Consider the following 13,909-nt stretch of genomic DNA (forward strand, 5'->3'; position numbering starts at 1 on the left):
AGTGTATGGCCAAAGAGAATTATTGGAGGCACTTATTCCTCCTACAATTCAACCATGATTGCACATTGCATACATAACTGTCTTCTATTACATATTTGAATGAGTTTATCTAAATGACAAGAGATAGGACAGCCAAATTCCTTTGAAATTCACTATACAGATTCCTCATCATAACTTAAAGCAAGCTAAGAGTTTGGTTGTGCTAGTAAATTAGGATGTGACTGGAATAGAATTGCTTCTCATAAAACTATACAGAAAAGAGACAGAATCACCTGGCATGCGAGAGGGACTGGATGGGGAGTGCCCTCCCAGGACTACCCCAGCCCTCAGCCTCTCCTCTCCCCTCTCCTCCCCTCCCTAGCACTCTTTAGAAAGGGCAGAGGGCAAATGCTCCTCCCGATTCATATGGGAACATTGCTGGCTGTTCCCCTTCATCAAGGAGCGTTGGGAAAGTGCACAGTTTGCTGCATTTCTCACTCTGGCTGGGGAGCAGAGCGGGCAGATGAATCTGGACTTCCCCCAGCTGAGGGCATGAATCCCTTGTGTAATTGTGCCCAGTAGAACTGCAGCAGCAATGGAGAGGCACCTGGTCCTAAGCTGCTAAAGTACTCCTGGGTACTCCTCTCTCCCCAGGTCAGCTTGCATACTGAACCCTTCATCCTTATCCCCACCCCAGAGCAATGATTTAAATAAGCATGTACATTTTCATTTTATTTTCCAACCCCATCCCCACCAAAAATAAATAAATAATTGAGTTAAGGACCTGAGCGACACTGGGTAAATCTTCTAGTTTTTTTTATAAAAAAGATATTTATGCAATATAAAATAAAATTTGCAATAACACATTTCAAAAGCAATTGCACTGACACTGAAGAGCAAGCTATTCATATAGATATCAGGGGAAGCAAGGTCCGGGGTGGAAGCAAGGCTCCACCAACCATGCACCCAAAAATGTAGGTATTACGCTGCTTGGAGCAGAGATCCTGCAGTGTCTCTTCCTTGCCCCATAGCTCAAGGGGGGACAAGATCTCCACTCTAGACCAGGAGGGTGCCCACCTCTTGGTCCCCCTGGGTGGGTCCAGGGAGCCCTGGAGCTGCTTCCTGTGAAGGCCAGGGGAGTTGCGGGGGGCTTGTGGCTCGGCCATTGCTGAATTTCTGGGTAGCAGGGAAAGCTGCGCAGTCAGGTGCTGCTCGCAGGGCGGGCTTCCTGCCACAAGGTTTGTCCTGGGTGCCTGCAGCTTTAAGAGGGGACAGGAGACAGGAACTATAAAGTTGTGATTACTTTGGATGGAGTGGCCACCAGGGCACCTGTGCTTTTTCCTGAAGGCCTCTTTTGAAAGAAAACCCTCTTCCCTGTCCACACACACTCTTTTGGAAAAAGGCATCTTCCTCATAGAAAGAGGTTTACCAATGTCGGAAACCCCCCTCCATTCTTTTGATTTTCTTTCCAAAGAATGTGATTGCAGTGTGGATGTAAGTGAAGTTTTTTCAGAAAAACAGTAGTTTTTCCGAAAAAACTCTGTAGTGTAGACATAGCCTAAGAGATTGATTATGGTGTAAGAGTATCTTTATAGGGAGAAAAGCCAGGTATCAGGCCCGCTGAAAGATGAGGAAATGATTCTAAAAGGTCTGGGGCTCCTGGCCGCCACTGCTACGGTAGCAGCAGTGGCAACTGAAACTCCGGGCCTTTAAAATCACTGCAGGAGCACTGTGTGGCACACTCTGGGTGGCTCTCAGGGCTCCATTGGAGGGCTGTAGTGTGGTATACTCTGGGCAGCATGAGGACTGGCTGCTCCCAGCCCCAACCCTTCTGCCCAAGGCTCTGCCCCTGCTGGGAGTACGGAGTTGAGCCTCTCCCACCTTGTCCTGGAACCAGGCAAGTCTGTTGGCTCCCCCGTCAGGTATCAATGGAATCTTTAATCTATAGTGCATCTACATTGTACCATTTCCCCAGAATAATGGCCATTATTCTGGAAAAACAATACTAGCAAATGCGTTATTTCAAAAGAAAATTGAAATTACAGAGAGCTTTTCCCAACATTGGTAAACTTCATTCCACGAGGAATAAGGCCTCTTCCAAAAAAGCTTTTTCAGAAGAGGGTGTGTATGGATGCTCCACTGCTGCTATGTTGAAATAGTCCTCACCAGGGCCATTCTAAAGTTTTTCCTCCTCAGTGCCTCCTGGGGCTCTAAGTTGAGATAGCGTGCCCACATTAGGGGAGCCTGCCGCTGACGAATTTTGAGGCTTCCCTGTAGTGTGGATGCTCTATTTCAAAATAATCTTTTCTGGAAGATATCTTCTGGAAAAGCTTATTTTAAAAGATGTACGCTCTAGAATGGAAAAGTCTAAGAAGAACTAAGGGCTGGAAACTGAAGACAGACAAATACACTTTAGAAATAAGGGATACATTTTTAATGGTGAAAATGACTGACTGTGAAACAAACTACCAAAGCAATGGTGGTTTCTCCACTGCTTTATTTTCAAATGAAGACTGAAATGATTTTCTTGACGGTATGCTTTAGCAAAACACCAATTTATATTTTAATTAAATATGAGTTGTTGAGTTCAATACAGGGGCTATGGGGTGACATAAAATGGCCTGTGATATACATAAGATTAAACAAGATGATGTAATAGTCCCCTCTGAAATTAAATTTGATGAATTTATAAATAAAATTGTTTTAATCAAGATTATTACTTGATAATGGGCCTGCTTGGCTCCTATTTTCATTAACACCAATGGGAATTTTCCATTGAGATCAAGCCAATTGATAATTTCAGCTGATTATGCCATTTGGCATGAAATACAGGGAGACAGCACAAAGGTATGAAGAAGAGAAAACTAGATTCTTGGTTATAAGGAAAAGAGAAGGATTTTTTGTATTCTTAAACTCATCATACATACCTTGATTTTCATATTGTGCAGCTAGATCAGTGCACATTTCAAGAGGTTTCTGTAGTGTGCAACTTGCAGTCAGTTTTTTGAGATTCTCACTGGTTCCCATCTTGATTATGTCCTGATTCTCTCTTAGTACTAACAGTCTAAAGAGATATAATGGCCACAGCTATGAAAGATTTTTCCTAGAAAAGTGAAGTATCACTTCACATTTTTTGCTGAGCATAGAGGTTTTTTAAAGCATAATGTTGCCTGAAGTAAGAACAAAAACACGCAAGATGGTCAGCATTCTCAGATTGGCAGATTTTGCTAATAAAGATTACAAACACTTTCTCATTTTCCTGTAAATGGAAAGGTTGTCTCCCATGTGTAGTGTGTTTTAAACTGTATTACCTTACCTGTTACCGATACACACTGCTTTTTTTCCTTTAATAATACCAATCAATTGTTGGGAAAACAACTTTGTTTTATTCTAGAATATATACTGCCAATCATCTGGAGCAGTGTTTCTCAACCTTTTTTTCATAAAGTACCCCTTAAAAAAAAAAGTACCTCCGATACCTACATTTTTCAGACACACTCAGAGCTGGGCGAGCAATGACATTTTTGGCTGTAAAAAGTACACAAATAATAAAACTGTAAATGTAAAACCAACTTCAGTTTTCTCCAAATTTCAGTTGTGTTGACATATCCCCCGGACTTCTCAAGGGGAACCCCTAAGGGTACTCGTACCTCTGGACGAGAAACACCGCTCTAGGATGAGTTAAGAAGCATGGCAAAAATGGGGAGAAAGGCAAAGGAAGTACAGAATCTTTCTTAATTGTTTGAGAAAGGACTGAATTGTAGATTCCTTAGATTAAGACTTGGGAACAAATTCTTTCTAAACCCTCAAGGTCTAGTTTATTATATCTGGTTGAAAAATAACATTTATTTTAAAAAATTCAAAAATTTCAAGGCATTTTCATTCCTCCAAGTCCTGAATATTTCAAAAACTTCCATGATTTTTTGATTGAATATTTTTGAAATTTTGAATATTTTGATATTTTTGAAAATCACTCATCATCCTATCCACAACCCACAATCTGGATTTTTCTTGCATACACACAGCAAACCATCTGAAGGGGAGGAGGAGGGAGCACAGACGAGTGATTAGGGGGCAGGGTCATTCTGGGAAGAGGCAGGCAGCATGAAAGTAGGGACTGGGGGCTAGGGCTCTGCAGGTCAGTGCTCACCAGGTGGAGGGGGTAGGAGAGTCAGGGAGGGCTGGCATTCAGCCCTTCCTGCAGGGAGATTTAGGATAGAGCTTGTTGCATTCTTTCCCTGCCCTGGCACCCCTACCTCTGCCTTGTCTGGGGTGGGGGAGAGCCCTTTGCGGGTATCAGCTCCACTATCTAGGGATCTGAAGCAGCTATGCAGGGCTCTACTGATGTGCATTAATAGTATAGTTATGGGCAATTTAAAACATATTTTAAGCACATTTCCTTTCTTATGTGACTAATAATAGCTTGGATTACTAGCTAGCTTTCCACTAAGGGGAAATTGACCAGAATAGCTCCCCATCTAAATATTAGCATAAAATATTTAGAATAAAAATGATTTTATTTAAAAATAATTATTCCACTTGCGAAGCTATTCTCATTATTTGGTGATAGTGTCTTATTCTGTAATAGTGTCTACATGCGAAGCTATTCTCATCAATTACTCTGTTCACAAGTCCAGTTAAACCTGAACAATTTTTTTAAAAATGCAATTTACTTTTCACTTTTCTTGCTGTTTATTTACTTCTTACATTTCTGTCAGCTTAGAAATAAAAATAGGTTTTAGTGACATATATGATGGATTCTTACAGGCATCTGAATGACAAGAACATTAAGGTCTTTTGTGACAAACTGGAAACTTAATGTGTATTTTAATTGTTTCATGTGTACATTGTAGTAACATTTTCCTGGTTATGTTGTTTTATTGGACATTTTTATTGTAAAATTATAGTGATTGTTTCTGTATATCAAATTATTAGGGACTGGTGATTACTGAAATATTACGCTACCGGAAGAGTGAGGAATGCAGCAAATTTGTGCACTTTTTCCTTGCTCCCTCACAAAGGGGAACAGCAAGCAATGTTCCCGTATGAACAGGGAGGGAGCTTCTGTCCCTGCTCAAGGGTGTCGGGTTGGGAAACTGAGGGCTGCAGCAGTCCCATGAGGGGAATGGTGTACACCCATCCAGCTCCTTTTACTTGCCTGGTAATTGTGCCTCTTTTCTGTATGGTTTTATGAGACATAATCCCATTCTAGGCACAACCCATTTTCCTGAAACAACCAAACCCTTATCTTGCTTTAATTTAGAATAAAAAGACGCTGTATACCTAATGTGGTGGTCCTAGCTCTTAACATTTAGGAAGATTTCTTTAACAAATACACAGACAGACTTACGAACTCTCTCAAATATATAGTAGAATTAGCTGTCTGTAATGTGTATTTCTATTAACATAGCTACTTTCAAGCCCTCATCACTATGAAACATTGAAATTCAAGGGTTAATATTTTTAGCACAGTTAAAATTCAGATAGAAAGGCTTTCAGGCAGCACACAATCGAATATAGGTTCAGACAAATGCAGAACAATATAACTTACAACTATACTTCACAGTTCACAATAAACTCAAGTCCAGATTTTCAAAAGGGCTCAGGACCCAGATGCTGCCATTGTTCCTACTGTTCCCAGTTAGAGCTTTTGGACGCTGATCTCTTTTTGAAAACTAGACTCTCTCAATGTAACAAACTCATATAAAATAGAGTTTACCACTGGAAATGGATAAACAAACAATAAAAGAGCCACTTAGCCATTTGCTTTGAAATTTATTTATTTAATTTTCAAATGAATACGAAAGACAGCTATGAATTAAACTTCAACAACATTAATCCAGTTCCACTTACGTAACTTGATAGGTAGCCACCCAGCCATTACATCATCTAAGAAACCAAACCTGAATCTATTAAGCTGATATTTTTTGCAGCATTCTCTGAAAGTTGCCAAATTTGGGCTACTTCAAAAGTCTCCAGAGTTCCAAGTTTAAAAAATAGACACTCTAGAATCAAATGGAAAATAAGTCCAGAGTGGTGGGTTCTTCTAATCTTTGTCACAAATGTTTTATGAGGGCATTTTGATGCTCTTTGTTAAATTATTGCCACTAAAAGGCATCGATACCTTATGAAACTTATATTACAGCTGTGGCCAGTTTATGGTTTTTTTTTTATAGCTGGGAGAAAACTACAAAAGATCTCATTATTAATCATTTGAACTTTTAAATGAATCAATTTTGACAGTTTGTGTTCCTTTTTTTTGTTCACTGTGAATGTATTAGTGAGTTTGCTAGTAAGAGCATTTATTGACACAAGCACATTTTATGTGAATATTGTAGAATATTTACAGGACAGGAATTCTGAATTTGTAATCACAAACACATTCAATCTGTTCACTGTTTAGTGAGACACACCATGTAAGTTACATAACCAGTCAAGCCACTTTGATTTTCAAGTGGTTACCACAACTGTCTCTTTGCAACTGAGCAATACCCAAGAATAATATGCAGAAATTATTAAGTAACTAATTTTGAATAACCAGTACTTTTGACACTCACAGTCTATTCAAAAGCAATTATCAAAAAGAAAAAGATGACATCAAATTATTCATACATATTCTATGCACACCTCTAATAGACCAAGATGTCGTATTATTTCTGAAATAGAGGATCTCAAGGAGCAAAACTTTCTATAAACCTCTTCATTTAGCATCAGCTGTTGGCTATTCTGTCTATTCAATGGATTCCAAATACAGGAATCTGAAACAGTGAAAATGCAAAACATCTTAATTGGAACTAACTGACATGGTGTTCTAAACTCTGGATGTGACTAGAGTCTGGACCATACTATGCCGTCTGTTGGTGACAGCATTGAAATGTAACTGGTGGTATTATTTGTAACATTTCTTACAGCAGATACAGAGACAGTGCAGAAAGTCTTTTCTTATATAAAAGCAACTTTTCAGTTGTAGCATGTTAATAGCCCCATTTCAGATTGTGCAGACAGGTGACAGCTTTCTTCTTGTATATGCTAACAACAGAGAATAATAAGAGTTCAGTACTGGAGAAAGCATTTTCTTTGTCAGTGGCAAACAAAGAAGGTTTTTGAGCTGCTTGAAAGAACGTATGCATAGATTTTTCAACTAAATAAATGGAAAGCTTTTATTAGATAAATCTGGTCCTAATTAAATGAGTGTGGGGAAATTGAATTCTGTCATACTCATTTCCTAATATTTTTTTTCACTTTGGAAAATCAGTGTTTCACTTCCACATGTATTCAGGTGTTTTTGTTTGATGCTTTCCCATCATTCTAGACAAATAGCATGATTTCTTTTAATTTAAAATATTATTTTTCTCACTCTCACATGTGTAGGGAAGTAGAACCTCTCTGATCTGTGCTGCAAGCAAGGGGACCCAACACAGATTACTGAATCTTACTGTTTAATGAGCATGCAAATGCACACAATTTTTTTTAAATTCAGCATTGAACAAATATACAGTAGAACCCCAGTAATCTGCAGACTGGTGGGAGTTGGGAGTGGGCAACAATATGAGCACCACTGACCATTTACAAGTGTCCTCCTAGTCCTGTTACAATGCGTTAATAAAGTCAGGGTACGGTGAAGAGGTGACATGGTATGTCCTCCTGTACTTTCTGGGAGTATGAAATCACCCATGCTAGTTCAGATTCTGGCATAGCCACAGCAGCATAATCTCATTGGTCTTGGCATCTGCAAGCTCTCAGATCCATTCTCATGTTCATGATTTGGCAAGGTTCTATTTTGCATATAACAAAGTAGAAGTCCAACTGTGTTCAGTTAAAGGGAAAGAGCCTATCAGGAGTATAATGCTCTTCACATTCAAAGGCACAGGGTTCTTATGTTACAAGCTGAGATGGGGAGAATTCTATCAAATTCCATGCTCATGAGATTCCCTCTGTTTTGTTTGGTTGTTTTAATGGCTGTCTATCAATAATTCCATCTTCAAGAAAGCTCTGATTTGTCTTAAATACTATTTTGATTAATATTTTTCAGAGTAGGAGTAAAATTAAACCAAAACATTTAGAAAACCAACTTTCAGGTAAGATGTCGGAGATGACAGACATTAACTCTGAGGGTATGTCTACACTAGTCCCCTAGTTCAAACTAGAGTGGCTAATGTAGGCATTCGAACTTGCAAATGAAGCCCGGGATTTAAATATCCCACGGATGGTATTCCGTGGCTGTGGTACATCCAGGATAGTCTGCATGGGTATTGGGGGGGGGGGGGTGCCTGTCTCCCTGGCTGTGGCAGGTCCAAGAAACAGCTGGGATGGATATAAGGGCAGGGCATCTCTCCCCTATCCATGGCAAGTATGGAGCAGGCCTGGGTTGGGGATGACGGAATGAGGGGCCTGTCCCTGCCACACCCCTGAGCTCCTGTGCGGGAGAGAACTTAGAATGGAATATAAATATTGTACTTAGATTTCAGTGTATTTTATATAGAGCAGAATAAACAAGTGATTGTTTATATGAAGTTTTACTTTATACTTTAAGTTTTACTTTTTACTTTATAACCCTAGTGCTTTTGTAAAAATTGGGCAAATATCTAGATGAGTTGATGTAGCCCTTGGAAAACCTCTGCTTGCCTCCAAGGGCTCGTCTACACTGGCCCCTTTTCCGGAAGGGGCATGTAAATTTCACCAGTCGTCGTAGGGAAATCCGCGGGGGATTTAAATATCCCCCGCGGCATTTAAATAAAAATGTCCGCCGCTTTTTTCCGGCTTTTAAAAAAGCCGGAAAAGAGCGTCTACACTGGCCCCGATCCTCCGGAAAAAGTGCCCTTTTCCGGAGGGTCTTATTCCTACTTCAAAGTGCCTTTTTCCGGAGGATCGGGGCCAGTGTAGACGCTCTTTTCCGGCTTTTTTAAAAGCCGGAAAAAAGCGGCGGACATTTTTATTTAAATGCCGCGGGGGATATTTAAATCCCCCGCGGATTTCCCTACGACGACTGGTGAAATTTACATGCCCCTTCCGGAAAAGGGGCCAGTGTAGACGTAGCCCAAGGGTATAAGAACCACTGGTTGAGAACCACTGATCTAGTCTTATGAATCATAGACCCATGTGATTGGATGACTAGGGAAATTGTAGTAGACAATAAAGGGGAAGGGTTGCAGAGTGGGATAAGTAAAGAAGACATCAGAAATCGTCTGACCAATTGAATGAATTCAAATCAGTGGCACTGGATACTATTCACCTGAGGGTATAGAAGGAATTAGCTGAAGAAATCTCAGAGTCATTGGCAACAATATTTGTGAACTCATGCATGGCAGGAGAGGTTCAAAAGACTGGAGAAAGGCTAATATGGTGCCCATCTTTAAAAAGTGGGGAGGGAAGGAGGAGCTGGGAAATACCTGCAAAGCTACCAGAGCAATCTACAGAGCAGGGCTACTAAACTTTGGAAGCCCCAGGGACCACAGTGATACTCTCAGCACATGCCAAGGGCCGCAACTTAAGTGTGGTTGCATATACATGCAAATATATATGCAAATATATGCTAATAGCTTCTTTCACACTGATGGGCATGAGTACAAAGATGAAGGCAAGACTACACAACACACAGGCCACATTTAAGTCAGTTCCGCTGATATTAATAAAATGCAATATTTACCCAATTTCCACCCATATGACAGCACTTTTAATGAGCAATGACAGTCCAGGAATTTCACTACTAAAACTCATATCAACAGAAGACCATTATATTGACTACTTTTTTGATTTGGCTCCTACCCAGGGGCCGCAAACAAATGGGCCACATGTTGAATAGCCCTGGTATAGAACATTCATTATGAAAAGAAAAAACAAATGCACAAATACAGAACGTGGGGAAACTGGCGTGGCAGCAGCACTGCTGAGAGGAATCTTGGAGTTATGTTGGATCACAACCACAATAGGAGCCAGCAATGAGATACCATAGCAAGCAAGCAAGCAAACAAACAAAAACAAGCAAACATCCCAAACACCCCCTACTCCAACCCACAAATGTAACTTTAGGTTGCATTAACAGAGACATGGTATACAAGTCATGGGGGAATAATAGTATTGCACAACCTGGGACTGGTTAGGCCTTAGCTGGAATATTGTGTTCAATTTTGTTCACCAATTTATAGAAAGGATATAGATGGGGTGACATGAAGGGGGCATGAGGGTCACATGCATCCAAATGGCAAGGGCGGGAGGGACTAGCCAGCATCTGGCAGGGGTACTAGTGGTGGGGGGTGCCAGATGCTGGCTGGCTTCTCCCACCATTGCCATTTGGATTCATGTGACCTCTCATGCCCCCTTCATGTCAGCCTGTCTATATCCCGCCCCGCTCCCCGTAATTACCAGCAGTGGCAGGGGAACTGGAGAAAGGCGGCCCCAGCTGTTTTGCTGTTCCGGCTGTGCTGCTCTGGGGGAAGTGATGGGAGCTGCCCTACACTCCCTGACAGGAAGCGGAGCAATGTGGTCAGTAGAGCAAAGCATCTGGGGCGGCCTTGCTCAGCTTACGCTGCTGCTGCTGGTGAGTGTGTAGGGGAGCTGAGGACTCTTGCTGCTATCACCAGCACCACTGGTTCCCTGGGCTACCTAGGCTGGTGGAAGAGGCAGGGCGGGTGTAGAGCAAGGATGGGGAAGAGGCTGAGAGAGGGTGAGGAAAGAGTGGGGAAGAGGTGGAGCAGAGGAAAGGTGAGGCGGGGCCTAAGGTGGACCTGGGTTGACCAGGACCTTCCCTAGAGGAGAGGTGGTCACAGGGCTGGTGACCCCCTAGGTCCCACCTGACCAATTGCCTTTGGATATAGAGAAACTGGAAAGGATCCAGAGGCAAGTAACAAAGATGATTAAAGGGATGGAATGCAAGCCATCCATATAAGCAAAGGCTGAAGGAACTGGATATGTTGAGTTTGGAAAAGAGAAGACTAATAGGGGCTTCAGATACTTGAAAGGCTGCTGTAAAAAAGATGGAGAAACGTTGTTCTTTTTTGCCACAGAGGGCAGGAAAGAGACAATGGGTTCAAACTACAGTATAGCAGATTCAGATGAAATATCTGGAAAAGCTCTTTCATTGTGGGAACAGTAGGACAATAGAACAGACTGCCCGGAGAAGTTGTGAAACCATCTTTACCGGAGGCTTTCAAAAGGAGACTGATAGCCATCTGTCTTGGATGGTTCAGACACAAATTCTGCATCAACTTGGCAGGAGGTTAGACTAGATCACCCTTGCAGTCCCTTCTGATCCTATGATTCTGTGATTCTAAGCATTCTAAGAAGCAGAACTGACAATACAGTGTAACCAGCAAACCAGGAATTCCAACATTCACGTGCAATTCTGAAACAAGTCCTTTCATTCTGTAGTTGGTATTCTCCAGAAATGAGCTACAAACTCATTCTGATTTCCACATTTTTATTTCCCCAAACTAGCAGGCTCTTTTTCCACAGAGAACTGCTCATGAACAGATATTTTAATATGCTCTCCCCTGCCAGCTTCACTGAAAATGTATCTTCTCTGTTTGTAGCATCAAGAGTTGAAATTCAGAGACTTTCCAGCTCTAAGCAGGCATGGAAAATGTTCTTTCCTTCAGACTTGTATGTTCCTAAGCTGTCCATGGATATTCCATGGATATTGTTTTCCGGAACTGTGGTTCGCAGTACTGAGTGAGATCAGGTTGTGCTCACATTTGCTTTTTTTTTTTTTGGCTTGTTAATGCATATGTCTGTATGTTAGAATGGCAGCATGCTAATTTCAGATAAGCATGAGTGCATTGGCAACACAAGATGGATTTAGAGAAGTTAGAGAGAGTTGACTCGTGGAATGCTGGCCTATTCTGAAACAAGATCCTTTTGTTTCCAATCAATAGTTCAATTAGCTTTATCCATGCTTTCTCGCAAGGCTGAGACATAACTATTATACTATTAATACATGCTTTTACCCTATATATTGTTTTCTCAATCCACCTTCATGATTTTATAAAATTCAGCTCAACTTAACTTGACATAATGTAAAAAGCTCTATCTAGTGCTTCAGATCTCCCTGTGCCACATTGTACTAAGAGACGGCATGCCAGTTCTATTTAGTGTTATTATTTTTATGTGCACTTGGAAGGCTCAAGAATTTATGGTCTGGGCTTTCACATTTTCTCTTTTACGTGAAACAGGAAGGAGAGTGAGTGACAGGCTAGGAGGGTAAAGATTTTGTGTGAAGCTTATAGAGCTGACAAAAATGCATTGATCACACTTGACGTGGGGAAAGATAGGGAATATTGAAAAAAAACAAGGACACTTTGAATTCAGACAGTACTGTGTTACCCAAGGAGTAATACATAAGCAGAATGAATTACACTGAGAAAAGACAGTGACGAAGTTGGTTAGAGAGATGTGTTTTATGTTTGAGGAAGTTTCAGGGCTAAGACAGCTTGACTGGATTTTTTTTGCAGAAACATTGACAAGCATCAAAATATGAGATGAACACTGAAGCTGGATCTGGCTAAGGGGAAAACACCATGTTCCAGTATAGACATCAGAGAGACATTAAAAATAAAAAGCACAGAAGACAACAAGGGAAAGGACATAACAGCCAATTGGGATAAATATATTCAATGTAGCAGATGCAGTCCACTGCAAATGCAAACAAGTGCAGGCTCTGACATCAATCCCTCCCACACCAAATCCCAAGTATGTCTCATGATGATAAGGTAGTTATAATCCTGTCAGAATGAAACTGCTGTGTGTCTGTCTATGAATTCACTTTTAACCTTAAAAGGCTTTACGACTGTAGTTACTGTCAAAATCAGGTTAGAATGATCCCTCCCAATTTAATTTAACTCTTGGTTTTTTTTCCATGCAGAGATACCAATAAGATGAAAAGGTGTAATGAAGAAAGGCTTTTTTCCCACAAGGAAAATCAACACCTTTTAGGAGATTAAATCATTGACATGATTCATTAGTTTATAGCTCCCATACTAACCACAGAGAAAGAAAAACAACAAAAACTACAAAAGAAATAGGCAACCTTGTTTCCCTGGTGGGTTAGATGTGTTTTCAACACAGATTTATCATCAGCAAGAAGAAATCTATCTGGAAACTTTATATCAAGACAAAAAGGAAATAAAGGGAGAAAGAATTATTAGAAGTTTAGAGTTCTCATGGGGGCAGAGACAAATGAACATGCAGACAGTGGAACCTTGGGGAAATGTCTGTGCATCAGATCCAGGTGAATTATTACTTATGAATATTTTATCTGGCTTTTGTTGGACAATATTTACCCCATTATCTATTCATCTCTACTATGTGTTATATGGGAACAAATATTTTAATTCTCTGTTTATCCTCGCAGAGAGGATGAATCATGCCTTATAACAGGCCAGGGCAAAATCCAGCCTGCGGGCTGAATCCGGCCTGCCAAGCCACCAGATCTGATCCACAGAGGCAGCAGGGAGCCCCAGACAGGCTCCCTGGCTTGCCTTACAGCTCCGCACACCTCTCAGAAACATGGCTGCTAGACCCATTTCTGTTTAAAAACTGGACGGAATGGGGGAAAGCTGCAGGAGTGGCCCCTGCCCCCAGCACAATCCCATTGGCTGATTTCTGGCCAGAAAACTGGCCAATGGGAGTAGCCTGTCTGAATAACAGGCAGCCAAGAAGAACCACACCCTCACTCCTTGGCTCAGTTATTCATACAAACATATGGCGGGGCAGGCAGGTTGGCTGGCTGGGAAACATTTTAAGCTTTGTAAGCCTTAGTTCTGCAGGCTGGCAGGCTTGTTTGACTGCTGGCTGGTAAGTTTCCTGGCTGGAGCCTGACTCTGGCACCCCAGCCCATCTCTTCATCAACCCTCTGCCCCTCCACTCAAGATAGTCAAACCCTTTGCCTCACTCTTGCATCCATACCCCCTCCCAGATCTGGCACCCCAATCTCTTG

The sequence above is a fragment of the Pelodiscus sinensis genome, chromosome 12, assembly GCF_052426305.1.
Source record: "Pelodiscus sinensis isolate ZL-2025 chromosome 12, ASM5242630v1, whole genome shotgun sequence".
In the NCBI taxonomy this organism is placed as follows: domain Eukaryota; kingdom Metazoa; phylum Chordata; order Testudines; family Trionychidae; genus Pelodiscus; species Pelodiscus sinensis.